Source organism: Penaeus monodon, chromosome 41, assembly GCF_015228065.2.
Source record: "Penaeus monodon isolate SGIC_2016 chromosome 41, NSTDA_Pmon_1, whole genome shotgun sequence".
Lineage (NCBI taxonomy): Eukaryota > Metazoa > Arthropoda > Malacostraca > Decapoda > Penaeidae > Penaeus > Penaeus monodon.
In genome coordinates this window covers 22,993,361-23,008,404 of record NC_051426.1, presented here as the reverse complement: position 1 = coordinate 23,008,404, position 15,044 = coordinate 22,993,361, and the positions used below count along the sequence as shown (strand labels likewise).

The 15,044-nt window shown below is 38.0% G+C and overlaps 1 pseudogene; it reads right to left on the bottom strand.

Annotated features, from left to right (window-relative positions):
• Positions 1–415: 415 nt before the first annotated feature.
• LOC119598451 lies at positions 416–15,013 on the bottom strand (annotated as a pseudogene).
• Positions 15,014–15,044: the final 31 nt, after the last annotated feature.

Below are 15,044 nucleotides of genomic sequence, written 5' to 3'. Positions count from 1 at the left end.
GCATAACAACATCCCTACACGACGTCTGATTTCCCTTGTTGCTTGCTTCTGGATTTCTTGGAGGCAAATGACACATGTTAATACAAGCCAGCCAAGATCATTATGCGGAAAGGAGCCAGTCATTATTTCAATCTAAATAAGGTCATAGTAAAGTGATACTTTACTGATAATTTTTTTTACATTCCGAGTATATTTGATAATGAAAATTCCTTCATTTCAGCATTGTCTATTCGTTTTATTACTGAACGAGCATACTATTAATAAATGGTGAAGATACCGTTGGTGTTGCAATCGAGGGCACCGGGAAGGGAATCTATTTCTATAACGGCAGGTGGGTCAACTGACCCTAAGACGGACCAGACCTCCTCTCTTTCTACTTTCCCTGTACCCCTGTTCTGTTTTGTTTGGGACTTTGTTAGTCAAATGGAGGTTGGTCCACTTTGCCATCAGGAGGTTTCATGCTTTTAGACAGAAAAATTCCTTGTCCAAAAACCATGGGTACCCCAGGTCAATGCCCCAAGCACGGCACGAAAAAGAAATATGCAATGGAGTACCTATAAGAACCAACCCACGAGTGTTAGACAAGCAAATAGTACCCAAACAAACATGAAAAATAAAGAAAAAAAATAGGTAACGACCATTACCCTTTTAAGGGTATCATGACATTTAAGTTGTCGCGAAAAGATAGGAAAACGAAAAATTATTGGTAAGAGGATATGAAGAAAAACTAAATGACAAACAGTTGTAGCGAATTGGCATTTCGGAGTCGCTATTTAAATTATTTGATATTGAAAGTGAATAAATTCTTTTATTTTTTTTCTGGCGCCTCAACGCCACCAAAGTAATGAGAATTGGTAAGAATTTCGTTCAGCTGGTTAAAAATACATGGTCGATGTACAAATATAATAACGTAAATATATATATATATACTATATATATATATATATCTATATATATATATATATATAATATACTATATATATATATATATATATATATATTATATATATATGTGTGTGGTGTGGTGTGTGTGGTGTGGTTGTGGTGTGTGTGTGTTGGTGTGTGTGTGTGTGTGTGTATGTGTGTGTGTGTGTGTGTGTGGGAGAGGGAGAGGGAGAGGGAGTGAGAGCGGGAGTGAGAGGAGAAAGAGAGACAGAGGGAGAGAAAAGAGAGACACTACAGAGAGAGAGGAAAGAGGAGGGACATAGAGAGAGAGGAGAGAGAGAGAGACATAGAGAGAGAGGAGAGAGAGAGAGAGGGAGATACATAGAGAGAGAGAGAGAGAGAGAGAGAGTAGAGGGAAAGAGAGAGAGAGAGGGGGGGGGAATATGTATATATATATATATATATATATATATATAATATATATATATAGATATATATAGAGAGAGAGAGAGAGAAGGAGAGAGGGGGAGATGAGAGAAGGATGAGGAGAGAGAGACGAGAGAGAGAGAGGAGAGAGAGGAGAAAGAGTCTATGTGTGTGTGTATATATATATACTATATATATATATATACTATATAGATATAAATAATATATATTGATATATATATATATATATGTATAAAAGTCGTGTGACATACGCCCACATGGACACAAAACACACAACACACACACACACACACACACACACACACACACAAACAACACACACACACACACACACACACACACACACACACAACCAACATACAAAACACGTATGAGTATGTGTGTGTATAGTAATACTATATATATATATATATATATTATTAGATATTTATATATATATATATATATATATCACAAACACACATATATAATATATATTATATATATATATATATATAATATATAGATATATATATATATATATATATATGTATTATATTTACATATATCATCATGCCCGAAAACGGAATGATCATTAGGATGATCAGCGTGGCATCCCAAGCAAACTCTCCTCCAAAGAAACAACTCTTGCGCCTCTCTAAGATTCATATTTGGGAATGCACAGGAGCCAGAAATTCAGCAAATTAAATGCCCCAAGCTTTTTTTTTTCTCTGCTCGCAGTTTCATCTAAGAATACTGTCTCTGCCATTTGTTCTGTAGCACTAAACTTCTGCCAGGACAGACAGTGTCACTGATAAAGCCTTCTGCATGAAAACACAGTAGTTCTTTAGGTTATCATTGTTGGTGGGCTCCACCACCATATATCTATCGATATGTCACCCACTCCCGTATCTAGGTTTGCCTTACCTTATATTTGCAATTCAGCGCACGTGCGAGTGTGATGTATATGTTATACAATATATATATATATATACATATATATATATATATATATATATATATATAATATTATATATAAATATTATATTATATGTGTGTGTGTGTGTGGACTGGTGTGTGGTGTGGCGTGTGTGTGTGTGTGTGTGTGTCCCCTCGTGTGTGGTGTGTGTACATAGATACATACATACCGACATATATATATTATAATATCATATAATATGTATATTATTATATAATATATATATATATATATATATATATATATATATAGATATATATATATTATGTAATATATTATAGCTGTATGTATTATATATAATATATATATATATATATATATATATATATATATCTATTATATATACATATATATTACAAAACACACACACATACATACATATATATAAATGGAAATGCTGGGAGGTGGGGGGTATAAGAGGCCAAAGGGGAGGAGTGCATGAAAAGAAAAAACATTTTGTTTAAACCCTTATATTTCATAAAGAATAACATCATTGTACAAAAGGTAATAACGATAATCCTTTCAATAAAACACTGAAGAAGATGTTTCTTGACTGGTAAAGTAAGGCTAACTAAATATTGATAAAACCAGATAAAACTTTAAAGAAAACAAGACTTAAGACGTCAAGGAGATAAGCTAAAACAGATATGCAAGATGAAACCATATCAAATAAATCCCACCACTGAATAAGACAGAGAATATTTTTCAGCAAAGGTTCCTTATAAAACTGACATCGACTAGAAACTAACTCATAAATCTGTCCTGTATTCATGAGAACTCTACCAGTCTCCTTCCAAATAAATGATACTGTAAACTGGAATATGAACAATCCAGACAAAGAAAACACAGCAGCTGAAATTACAATTGCAACTTACAATTTAGCCTAAAGTAACGCATTTCAAGGACCTCTCTGCTCTTTAAAAATCTCTACGTATATCTCTTTCCTTCTGCTGATGCTCTGGTTTGGGGAACCTGGCGATGCGGTGATTCAAAGTCATTCATGGTTATTGTGGAGGAGCAATAAGAAGTCCTGTTAGATGTAAGAGCCTCCTTATTCAAAACTCTAATGAAAACTCTCCTTGTTATATGATGACCTGATACCTTTCATTACAATCAAAAAGTACATATGTTGACTTATTTGAGTGATTATGGGTAAATGTGTTACAATATATGTTTAATTAATCATACTGCATAATGGAAAAAAAAATATGAAACTGCAAGAGGAGGAGGAGGAGGAGGAGGAGGGAGGAGGCGGAGGAGGAGGAGGAGAAGGAGAAGGAGAGAGAAGGAGGAAAAGGAGGAGGATGGGGAGGGGAGGGGGGGGGAGGGGGGAGGAGGAGGGGAGGAGAAGGAGGAGGAGAAGAAGAAGAAGGAGAAGGAGGAAGAGGAGGCGAAGGGAAGGAGCAGGAGAGGCGAAGGAGAAGGAGGAGGAGAAGGAGGAGGAGAAGGACGAAGGGGAGCAAGGAGGAGGAGGAGGAGGGAAGAAGAAGAAGAAGACAGAAGAAGAAGAAGAAGAAGACGAAGGAGGAGGAGGAGGAGGAGAAGGAAGGAAAAGGAGGAGACTGAGAAGGAGGAAGAAGGAAAAGGAGAAGGAGGAGAGGGAAGAAGGGAGGAGGAGGAAGGAGGCGGCAGGAGGAGGAGGAGGAGGAGGCGGAGGAGAAGGAAGAGGAGGAGGAGGAAAGGAGGAGGAGGACGAGGAGGAGGAGGAGGAGGAGGAGGAGGAGAAGGAAGAGGAGGAAGAGGAGGAGGAGGAGGAGGAGGAGGAGGAGGAGTTGGAGGAGGAGGAGGTGGAGGAGGAGAGGTGGAGGAGGAGGAGGAGAAGAAGAAGCAGAAGAGGAGGAAGATGAAGAGAAGAAGGAGGAGGAGGAAAATGCAAAGAAAAATAACACAATCTCAATATAAAGTTGTCATCACCCACCACTGTAACAGGCTGGTTGGCCTTGTTTCGTGACAGTCTGTTGCTCCATGTCATTAGTGCCCTACGCGACACAGGATTTTCAACATGTAACTCTACACTCCTGCATGTCATTTCTTGCAAAGCTTCGGCATTCACCTGTGAAACAAGTCACGTTTTAAGTTCCATCATCACTATCAAGGAGAATAATCATCTTTTCACTGCTTCCAGAAAATCTACAAAACGTGTGGATTGGCTTACTGTAGTTTTGTTTAAACGATTTATCTAATAACAAACTAGTCCACTTGCATTATATAGCAGGTTCCTCATTTTTACTGTGAAATTCTTAATATTTCTGAAGTATCTATGTAAGACTAGTTATCATGGTGTTCATACCAATACCATTCACACATAAGCGAAGAGACTGAAACCATAACTCCAATTTTGATACCACATACATCCACAAGGTTATGCACTGTCATGATATATGGCAGTGCATATATCATGACAGGCATTGTTGTCTAGCACTCTGCACCCCAAAGTACCCACAAATATATATTGGTCTTTTACTTCTCCATTATTACATTTGCAACAATTATGGACGTATACAGTGCAATGTTATTCTTTTGAAGTATACTACAAACCACAGTAACCATACCACACTATTTAGCCACACTGACTCAACCAGGGGCTTTTACTGACTGGCAAACATCAAATGTATTTTCCTTGATAACTTTCATGAGAGGCCAAACTAGGGGAAATTCTATGTTGAAATTAGCACTTACAATATCTAAAGGTAAACAAAACAAGGTAACCACTCATAAAACTCCCACATTATATTTTTCATCTTATTCTCATGGCTGTCATTAATTTTCCAGACAAATTTTATTAACATTACGGCCCTGCTACTAATCATCAGTCCAACCATGTGGACATCTTCATAAGCACTCCTGTCAGACTAAACCCAATGAGGATCTAGTTTACCAAGCACTGATCAACTTGGAGGACTTGGCATAAAGATGAGATGAATTCCTGAATTTCTGTATGTTACAATTACATTTCTTAAACACGGAGGTGTGGTTTCTAAACTGTGCTGAAATGGGGTGTACTGTAAATCTTCAAATTGTCCATGCATTTTCATAACACGTTAATTTTGCGTTAAACATTGTAATACTATCCTTAATTATAAGAAAATCTTTTCACCTGTCTACTGCGAACTATATTTCCCATATATATGCTATATTAAGAACAACAAATCCAGGAGCACATTTAATAAAGTCAATCATTTTGAAAAAAAAAAAATAAGAAGGAAATTTTTGTGCTAACATTTTTCTGCCAATATATTCTTAATCCTACTAATCATGAAAAAAAAAAAAAACAGAATCATACCTGGTGCTCCTGGAGGTTAGAGGAACCTGGTAACTCCTAAGTGTCAGCTGACTCAAAAACAAGTGCAGCTGACTTTTCTGGATGCTCTGTAATCTGATCCTGACTTGTATTGACAGGTTTTGTGACAAATTTATTAGTCACTGATGTTTCATTGTAACTGCATGTGCCGATTTGTGCTGTGTCTGCATCAGCTGAAGTAGTGCTGTCAACAGGATTAGAACAGATGTTGGTAATTTCTTCTACTTCTTCAGTGTTCCCAGTTGTTGCAAAGGCCTGAGATGCACCGACTGGGCTGTAATTGCTGAAAGTCTCATCCAAAACCAGTCCCTAGAGTAATAATCTTCTGTGTTCCTACCAGGACATCCTGAGTGCTATCTACGACTTCCCCTTGGGGCTCTTTAATGAACTGGATGGTCTTCTGGCTGTCCGTGGCTGCTACAATTTGTGTGGTCTGAGAGTCAGGGGCAGGAGTATCGTGCAAGCTCTCCATTTCACTGTCTAAGACCTGCATTGACAGGCTGAGGTCTGGCGTCATATCAGAATCCCAGCTTACTTCTTGGTGTCCTCGCTTCGGTGTCTGCAGCATCTGCAAGTTTTACCATATTATTTGATTTATCACTTCCCTCCTCTATTAATCCCCCTCTTCTCATATGGATTTCAAATATGATTTTTTCCATTAGGAAATGTACCATCATGCATATCTACATGCTTTTTTTTGCTCTCTACATAACTTACATGCATCAGAGGCAAAAATTACCTGAGTATCTTCAAGTTCTTCTCCCTTCCATAAGCACTGGCTGATTGCCGAAGTATTCTGAATATGCACTCTCTACTTTGGTTTTGCTTATTATTCGATGCCTGGAGGATGCCAATAATAAATTAATTGAGTACAGCAATACTTTCATGGTAAGGAGAAGGATAAAATAAAATTTCCTTACTAAATAATGTTGCAGACTACAGAATTTACGTACTGTTATATATATAATGTGATCCCCATCCTTTTTACTATATTTTGCCATTAGCTACATAGAAAACTACTTGCAATGAATGAATAAATCTATGGGGAGAAAAATACTACCTCAAAATCCATACAATGACTCCCGTACATGGAGAGACATATATGAGAAAAACAGACCAAAAAAAAATTGGGTTGTATCTTACAAGCATTCTTATGTCAACCTCACATGACACACGAGAAAATGAAACAGAAGACTGAACTGACTTCCTTTACCTTTTGTTCTTAAAGATCATCATGGCATCTAAGTGTCCCATAACCTTCTGGGCTTGTGAAATGTCCACTCCAAGGCGTCGGCTCAATTTAGGGACTGTTAGCCAGGCGTAGTAGCCCCTTAGAAATTCTAAAGCGCGGCGGAGAAGGCATATTCGCTGGACCTCTCCGGGTTAATATTTCAGTGGGTAAAGTTGACCAACTTAATAAAAAATGCGAAATACGTTATTGTCTAATGATCCAATATGTAAAAGTTCTACAAGTAAAATGGGTGAAACAGTAAAATATTCCCTAGCGTTTTGTGTATCATGATGAAATAAAGAAATTCGGGTTTGCGAGTCCAATCATTTCTAAAATGAACACCTAGATGCTCAAAATTTTAATCCCTGATAACAGCTCCCCACTTACCTATGCAACAATGTTTTACCTTGGTCATGCCCCTGAAGGAGGAATCTGTACAAGGCAATCCTGATGGACAGAGCACTGCAGACACCCCCATCCCGCTCGGGAACCTGGTCCTTCTTTGAAAATTTTGAAGCACAGCGTCAAAGAAGATTATTTAGAAAAAAATATATATAGTTATCACTACGAGGTCAGTTATTGCAAAAAATAACACGATGACATTTAAAAAAGGGACTGCAACAGAAAAAGAGGAGAATAACTCACTGCATGCTGCCATGTTTTGCAGATATCGCACAGTATCATGAGGCCATCATCATGGTGCACTCCACATTCACACCTCACAGGCTCTTCATCTTCATGGCTGATGTAATCATCTACCACTGGTGTTGAGATAAGCGTTGTGGTTAGTGAGGAAAACGAGTTACACAGGAAAGAACAAAAAAAACCTATGAATAAAAAATGATTGAATAATAAAAATTTAGAAATTTAAAACAATAAGATAGAAATACTAATAAAAAGTAAGAAATAAAAAAAAAAAACTACATTACATTACAGTTGTACTAAACTGATGTGCTAACACTGACTCCAAACCCATATTTTGTCTGTTTGAGAAAACCCACATTCTACAGACAGGAAATGCAACTAGTAAAAAAAGTATTTCACCGGGCTACAGTTAGCACTGATGATTGTACAAAAATGGTGGACTAGACCTATTAAAAAAAGGCAAGTACCATGCAAAACCATTGACCTGAACCCAAAACTAGCAAGAAACACATAAAAAACACCGTTATACATGTGTGGATAAAATGAGTTTCCTCAACTAGCCTGATGCTGTGGGGGGTGACAGCAGATGGGAAGGCAAGCAAGCGGAGACTTCTTCGAACACGGGGTACACTGTCTGGTCCTCCTTTGCTTCAACCTCGGGGGACAATCTGCACTTCCTCACCTCTCTCAATAGAAAAAAAAACCTGTGCCACTGAGCAGGACTTGGATACAGGAGTGATGCTTGGCACACAGTCATCCTGGGGGTGCTTTCAGACCTTAGCTGGGGATCAGCACCCGTGGAATCGTGCCTGTCTTGGGCCAAAGCACCCTGCTTGCTGCTTGGTCATGCTTGAGGGGAAGCGATTCCTGTGGCTTGTGACCGCGCATTAAAGAATACTGAGGAAAACAGAAAAAAAGTGCCCATTTATGTACTTCACTCACAGAGTAGGCTGATAATTTTTGAGTTGGAAAACAAGTATCATGACACTCAAAAAAAAATCTGTAAGTGAATAACTTATACAGTTTTTTAAAAGTATATCTTTAGATAAAACTTACAAATTACCTTAAACCCAAATTTAAAACCATTTTTGCTGTTATAATATTCCAAGAGGAACTACACAAACCTTTGGATCATTTTATAAACAAAACAGCATATTTGTTTCTCCTTCCCTGAAGCAATTCATCTAGAGGGCCTCTTCTTTTGTTTACTGAGAAGTGAGTGAAACTGGCTGAATGAATTTGAGCAAGTGCGATATTTACGACCCTTCCCAAAAAGATTTTTGATAAGATATTCAAATTGGAATTCTGTTCGCGGTTGCCCTTTGCAATTAAAAAAATCTGTGATCCTTATAGAGTGAAATTATTTTCAGAATCCCTCAAATCTCTACAATCAAAAGTGGTCAACCAACCTGGACACTTGATTATTTGTGGAAACTGTACCAAATGGTATTTCACGAAATGTGTTTATTGAAAGATATTTCATATCCTACAAAAAATTTCAGATTACATTAACAGATAAAATGAAGTGTAACATGCTACAGCATTTTATATGTTGTATATTATATATCATTCTCTCTCACTGGATTCAAGTCAAGATGATGCAATGGGGTAAGTATTTAAACCATTAATGTTTGTAAATATATGCCATATGAAGGGTTCTAAGCACCAATAATAGCAAACAATAAAACGAGTAATGAGTTACCCTAAAACACTGAAACACACTGGAGGAAAAAAAAAAACCATAAGAGAAATCACACTCACTCAGACACACACCACAAACTGTAAATAAACAAACATATATGCACTAACACTGTGGAACACGGTCAGCAAAGTTCTTTTTGGAGCGCTTAAGGCAGCGGATGACAACAGGATCACTAGAAGACAGAGGATTCTCTGGATTTCTCTAGCCCAGATGCTTCTGCCTGTTCATTCCCTGCCCGGGGTTCTCCTTATCTTCAGTTATCGTCGTGTTTTGCTGTTCCCGTAATAATATTGAGGGGGAAAAGTTAAACATCTCTACTTAGAACTGAGGTCTAGTTAATCTAATCTACCTTTAAAAGTTTCTCGGGGATATTTCGTTTCCATAAATGCAGAAAGGAACAAACTCATCTTTAGATACACCGTGGATTTTTTTATTAATTAGGAGTCAAGTCTAGAAATTGGGAGAGAGAACCAAGTGAGTGGGAGGAAGGAAGGAAAAAAAAAGGAATTGAGAGATATTTATAAAATAGCTCTCTATTAACTTACACTTCCTCTTTATCATCAGAATAGACAGCCTTGTTCACAGTTACCCGAAGCTTGACAGTATGGAAAGGTGTACAGACATCACCGACCTGTCATGAATAAAAAGAAATTCAAAAGCTTTTTTTGTTTGGATTAACGTTTAAGTAACCCCTATGCTTCCTATCATTCAAAATAATAGGAATGAATGTAAAGTGTTTTTAAAAATATCTACTGTATAAAATCTGGATCTTAGGTAAACTGTACAGATCATACCTTCACAAATAGCTGCTTCTTTATACCCTTTACTGCGTGCAGAAGTTAATAGATCCCAACCATTATTGAATTATTTCACAAGTATGATATCTGTCAATCACCATCATCAAAGTATGTGATCACTATCATTATCAAAGTAAATCTTTTCTTCCTCTGTAAGATCATGTGAATTCGGAATAATATGGTTCAGCTGATCCACAGAAAATATGTTTATCCACCTATGAGAGAAAAATCCCCTTTCAAAGATCAGAAAGATAATGCTAGAGATAATACAAGCTGTTTCCTTTATTGTAAAATGGATCACCCAAAGGGTGGGCTGCCTGTGGGTGCTGCAGGCTTAATCCCACTGGCTCATACCAGGGGGTGTAACTGAGGAGGTAAAATATGAGGGTCTACAGAGTACCAAGGAATACCAATGAGGGGAAAAGCAGGTACACAAATTTAAAATGATACACACAAAGCTGGTCTTTCTTTGTAAGATAAAAAAGGGAAAATTAGCAATGGTGAAGAATATTATAAATAAAGTTATGCAACATTCAAAGTCTGGTCTCTCTCTCTTATAATTTACCATCATCATAGTACGTAAACTGCATGGTGAGAAAGACTTTGCTGGAAGTGGTTTTAGGGACTGGGTGAGGAGGAGGACTGTACGTAGCATCTTCTGGTCGACCTTCTTACGCCATACCTCTTCAGTCGAGTCTCTGCGAAGGGGTATATATAGGAAATGGGAAAAATCTATATTTTTTCATTAATACATTATACAGAAAGTTGATTTCTTTTAACTATTTTCATACTATGAACCTCCATCCCGGTCATTAGATATGAGGCCAAAAAGATCATTATTCTCCTCCAACTGATTAGCTATACATATCTCGTAAATGCAGAATCTTACGAAAAAAAAAAAACCTATAATTTCTTAAACTATCCTCTAGTCTACAACCATATCTTTGATTCGTAATTACAAGAGCCTATAATGTCTTACATACACAATCAGTCATCTAGGTAAAGAAAATGCCTGTGTCAGATTATAACCTTTTTTTCTTCTTCAAGCATATATATATATATATATATATATATATATATATATACATATATATAGATAAAATATACTATATATATATATAAAATATATTATATAATATATATAATATAAATTATATATAATATATATAATATATATATATGCATATATATATATATATATATATATATATATATATATATTAAAATATATATATAATAATATTATATTATATATTATATATATATTGTTTGGTGTGTGTGTGTGTGTTGTGTGTTTTGGGTGTGTGTGTGTGTGTGTGTGTGTGTGTTGTGTTGTGTGTGTGTGTGTGTTTGGGTGTGTGGGGTGTGTGTGGTGTGTTTGTATATGTATTATATTAGTTAATATATATATATAATTATATATATATATAAATATATATATATATAATATATATATATATAAAATTTTTAATATATAATTATATATAAAAAATTATATATATAATAATTATATATTATAATAAAAATATTTATATATTATAAAAATTTTGAATAATAATCTATAATATGCATAATTTGCAATATATATATATTTTAATATATAATATAAAAATTTATATAATATAATATATATATATAAAATATATAATAACCCCCTTAGGTCTACACGCTTTCATGCAATTCTTGCAATTTTTTTTTCGTGATTCTGCCATAAGAGAAAAAAATTTTTAAAAATTTAATAGGTTTAAACCCCTTTTTTGCAAAAATAATTTAGATTTTTTTTCAACTATTCCTACTTTATTATCTTTCCCAAAGAAATACAACTCCCTATACATTTTTTTGGGGGAACAAAAACATTGATGAAAGCTTTTGTCCTTTCGCGGATCCTTTTCGTGTAGGGTCAAAGGGATTTCGTATTCCTTTGGGATTTGGGTGGAGATTTGAGTCAACTGCCGCAGCGTGTCGAAAGAGGTTTTAAAAGGGAATTCAGGTTTTTCTCTTTAATATAAAAGAGGAGAGAGAGGGGGAGAGAGGAGGAGGAGAGAGAGAGAGAGAGGGAGAAGGGGAGGGGAGAGAAGGAGAGGGGAGAGGAGGAGGAGAGAGAGAGAAGAGGGAGAGGGAGGAACGAGAGGGAGGGAGAGGAGGAGAAGAGAAGGAGAGAGAGGGGGGGGGGAGAGAGAGAGGGGGAGAGGGGGAGAGGAGGGGGGAGGGGGGGAGAGAGGAGAGAGAGAGAGAGGAAGAGAGAAGGGGGAGAGAGAAGAGAGAGAGAAGAGAGAGGAGAAGAGAAGAGAGAGAAAAGAGAGAGAGCAGAAAAGGAAGAGACAGAGAAGAGAGAAAAAGGAGAAGAGGAAGGAGAAGAGAGAGAGAGAGAGGGAGAAGGGGGAGAAAAGAGGAGAGAGAGAAAAAAGCAAGAAAAGGGGGGGGAAAGGGGAAGGGGGGAGGAAGAGAGAGGGGGAGAGAAAAGAGAGAGGGGGGGGGGGGTGAGAGAGAGAGGAGAAAAAGAGAGAGAGAGGGGAAAAGGGGGAAAAAAAGGGAGAGAGAGAGAGAGAGGGGAAAGAGGGGAAAAAGAAAAAAAGAAAAAAAGAGAGGGAAGGAGAAAAGGAGGGGAGAAGAGAAAAAGAGAGAGAGAGGGGAAAAATGGGAGAGAGGAGAGAGAGAGAAGAGAAAGGGGGAAGAGGAAAGAGAGAGAGGAAAAAGAGAGAGGAGAAAAGAGAAGAGGGAGAGGGGGAGAGAGAGGAGAGAGAAAAGGGGGGAAAAGAGAGAGAGAGAGGAAGAGAGGAGGAGAGAGAGAGGGGGGAAGGGAGAGAGAGAGAGAGAGAGAGAATGAGAGGGGAGAAGGGAGACGAGAGAGAGGAGAGAGAGACAGAGACAGACAGACCGAGAGAAAGAGAGAGAGAGAAGGAAGAGAGAGAGAGAGAGACGAGAGAGAGAGAGAGAGAGAGAGAGAGAGAGTATAGGATGTGGATAAGTCTATTTCTGTTACCAGGGACCACGTGGCTGGTTACCACGCGGATCCAAAGTCCCAGATAAGAACCACCCGCTCAGCGAGGGCGGAGGTCACATTTTATATCTGACCTCGTTGAGGAGTTCGGTGAAGAACCCGACGGGTAGGGTCAGCTGCCCTCCTCTCCGGGGAGGGCTGCGACTGCATACCGCGATTCCGAAAAGACATGTTGGTTTGTACGGGTTTGGTGTCAACTTCAGAAATAAAGATAAGCGAAAAAACCAGTATCAATACCCTGCAAGCCAATGTAATAGGGTTATACCTTATAAAGAGAGAGAAGAGAAGAGAGAGAGAGAGAGGAGAGAGAGAGAGGGGGAGAGAGAGAGAGGAGAGAGAGGAGAGAGAGAAAGGGGAGGAGAGGGGAGAGAGAGAGAGAGCGAGAGAGAGAGAAGGGAAGAAGAGAGAGAAAGGAGGAAGAGAGAGAAGAGAGAGAGAGAGAGAGGAGAGAGAATAAGAGAGAGAGAGAGAGGAAGTGAGAGAGAGAAAAAGAGAGAGAGAGAAGAGAGAGAGAAAGGAAGAGAGCGAGAGAAGAAGAGAGAGGAGAAGAGGAGAAGAGAGAGAAGAGAGAGAGAGAGAGAGAGAGGGAGGAGAGAGAGAGAGGGGGAGAGAGAGAGAGAGAGAGAGAGAGAGAGAAGAGAAAAAGAGAAAAAGAAGAGAAGAAAAAAAAAGAGAAAAGAAGAGAGAATAAAAAAAGAGAAAGGAAGAGAGAGAAGAAAGAAGAGAAATACAGAGAAAGAGATAAAAGAGAAGAGAAATGGAGCGAAAGAGAGAGAAAAGAGAGAGAGGAAGAGAGAGAGAGAGAGAGAGAGGACGAGAGGGGAGAGAGAGAGAAAAGGGGAGAGAGGAGAGAGGAGAGAGAAAAGAGAAGAAATAAGACAGAGAAGAGAGAGAGTCAGAATGGCTACTCACATACTGCTTGTCCAAAGGGCTGAAAGCACTCTTGATCCAGGCGATGAGTGGTGTTGGCCCCTTGGCACTCCGAGTTGTCTTGGAGATTTCAGCTTTAATCCATCGAGGGGCGCGGTCACTGTAAGCCTCCCAAAAGCCAAGAGATTATTGGAACACGAAAAAGAAACTGAGAGAGTTAAAGGAGTGCGTTTTAACTCATATTTGCAACAGGTCTAGGGGATTTGTTTTTGTTTATTGCAAAAAGTCTAGGGGATTTTTTTTTGTTTATTTGCAAAAAGGTCTAGATTTGTTTTTTTTTATTTTCAACAGGTCTAGGGGATTGTTTTGTTCATTTTCAACAGGTCTAGATTTGTTTTTGTTTATTTGCAACAGGTCTAGGGATTTGGTTGTTTATTTGCAACAGGTCTAGATTTGTTTTGTTTATTGCAACAGGTTAGGGAATTGTTTTTGTTATTTGAACAGGTCTAGGGGATTTGTTTTGTTTATTGCAAAGGTCTAGGGATTGTTTTGTCATTTGCAACAGGTCTTGGGATTTGTTTTGTTTTGTCATTTTGGTTATCTTTCTTCATTGTTTTGTTTTTGTTGTTAACATATCTTTTTATTTATACCCTTTTTGATTTTGTGATCATATTCATTTTATCTATTGCTAAATAACAGTGTTTCACATCTTTTATTTTATTCTGAAATAATTTGAAATGGTGAAGTTATCAAGTGAAATTCATGAAAAGAAAAGAAATGGCAGAAGAAGAAGAAGAAGAAGAAGAAGAAGAGGGGATGAGGAGGAAGGAGGAGGAGGAGGAGGAGAAGGAAGAAGAGGATGAGGTGGGGATGATGAGGTGGAGGAGGAAGAAGAAGAATAAAAAAGAAGAGGAAGAAGAAGAGGAAGAAGAAGAAGAAGAAGAGGAAGAAGAAGAAGAAGAAGAAGAAGAAAACAAGGTGGCCGCTAACCACAGTCTCTGCCTCCTCGACCACAGTCGAATTTCGGCAGACGAGGACCTCACCTCCGGAAAGAGAGTCCTCAGGTACGTGATGGAGGAGAGTCCAACAGCGAGCAGTTTTTTCACAAAGAGAGTCGACTGCGCCGGGGGTATTCTGCTCAGTTGGGAAAAGCGTGACCACGAAGGCAAGTTTCATTTTTTTTATTTTATTATTTTTTTCCTCTTCT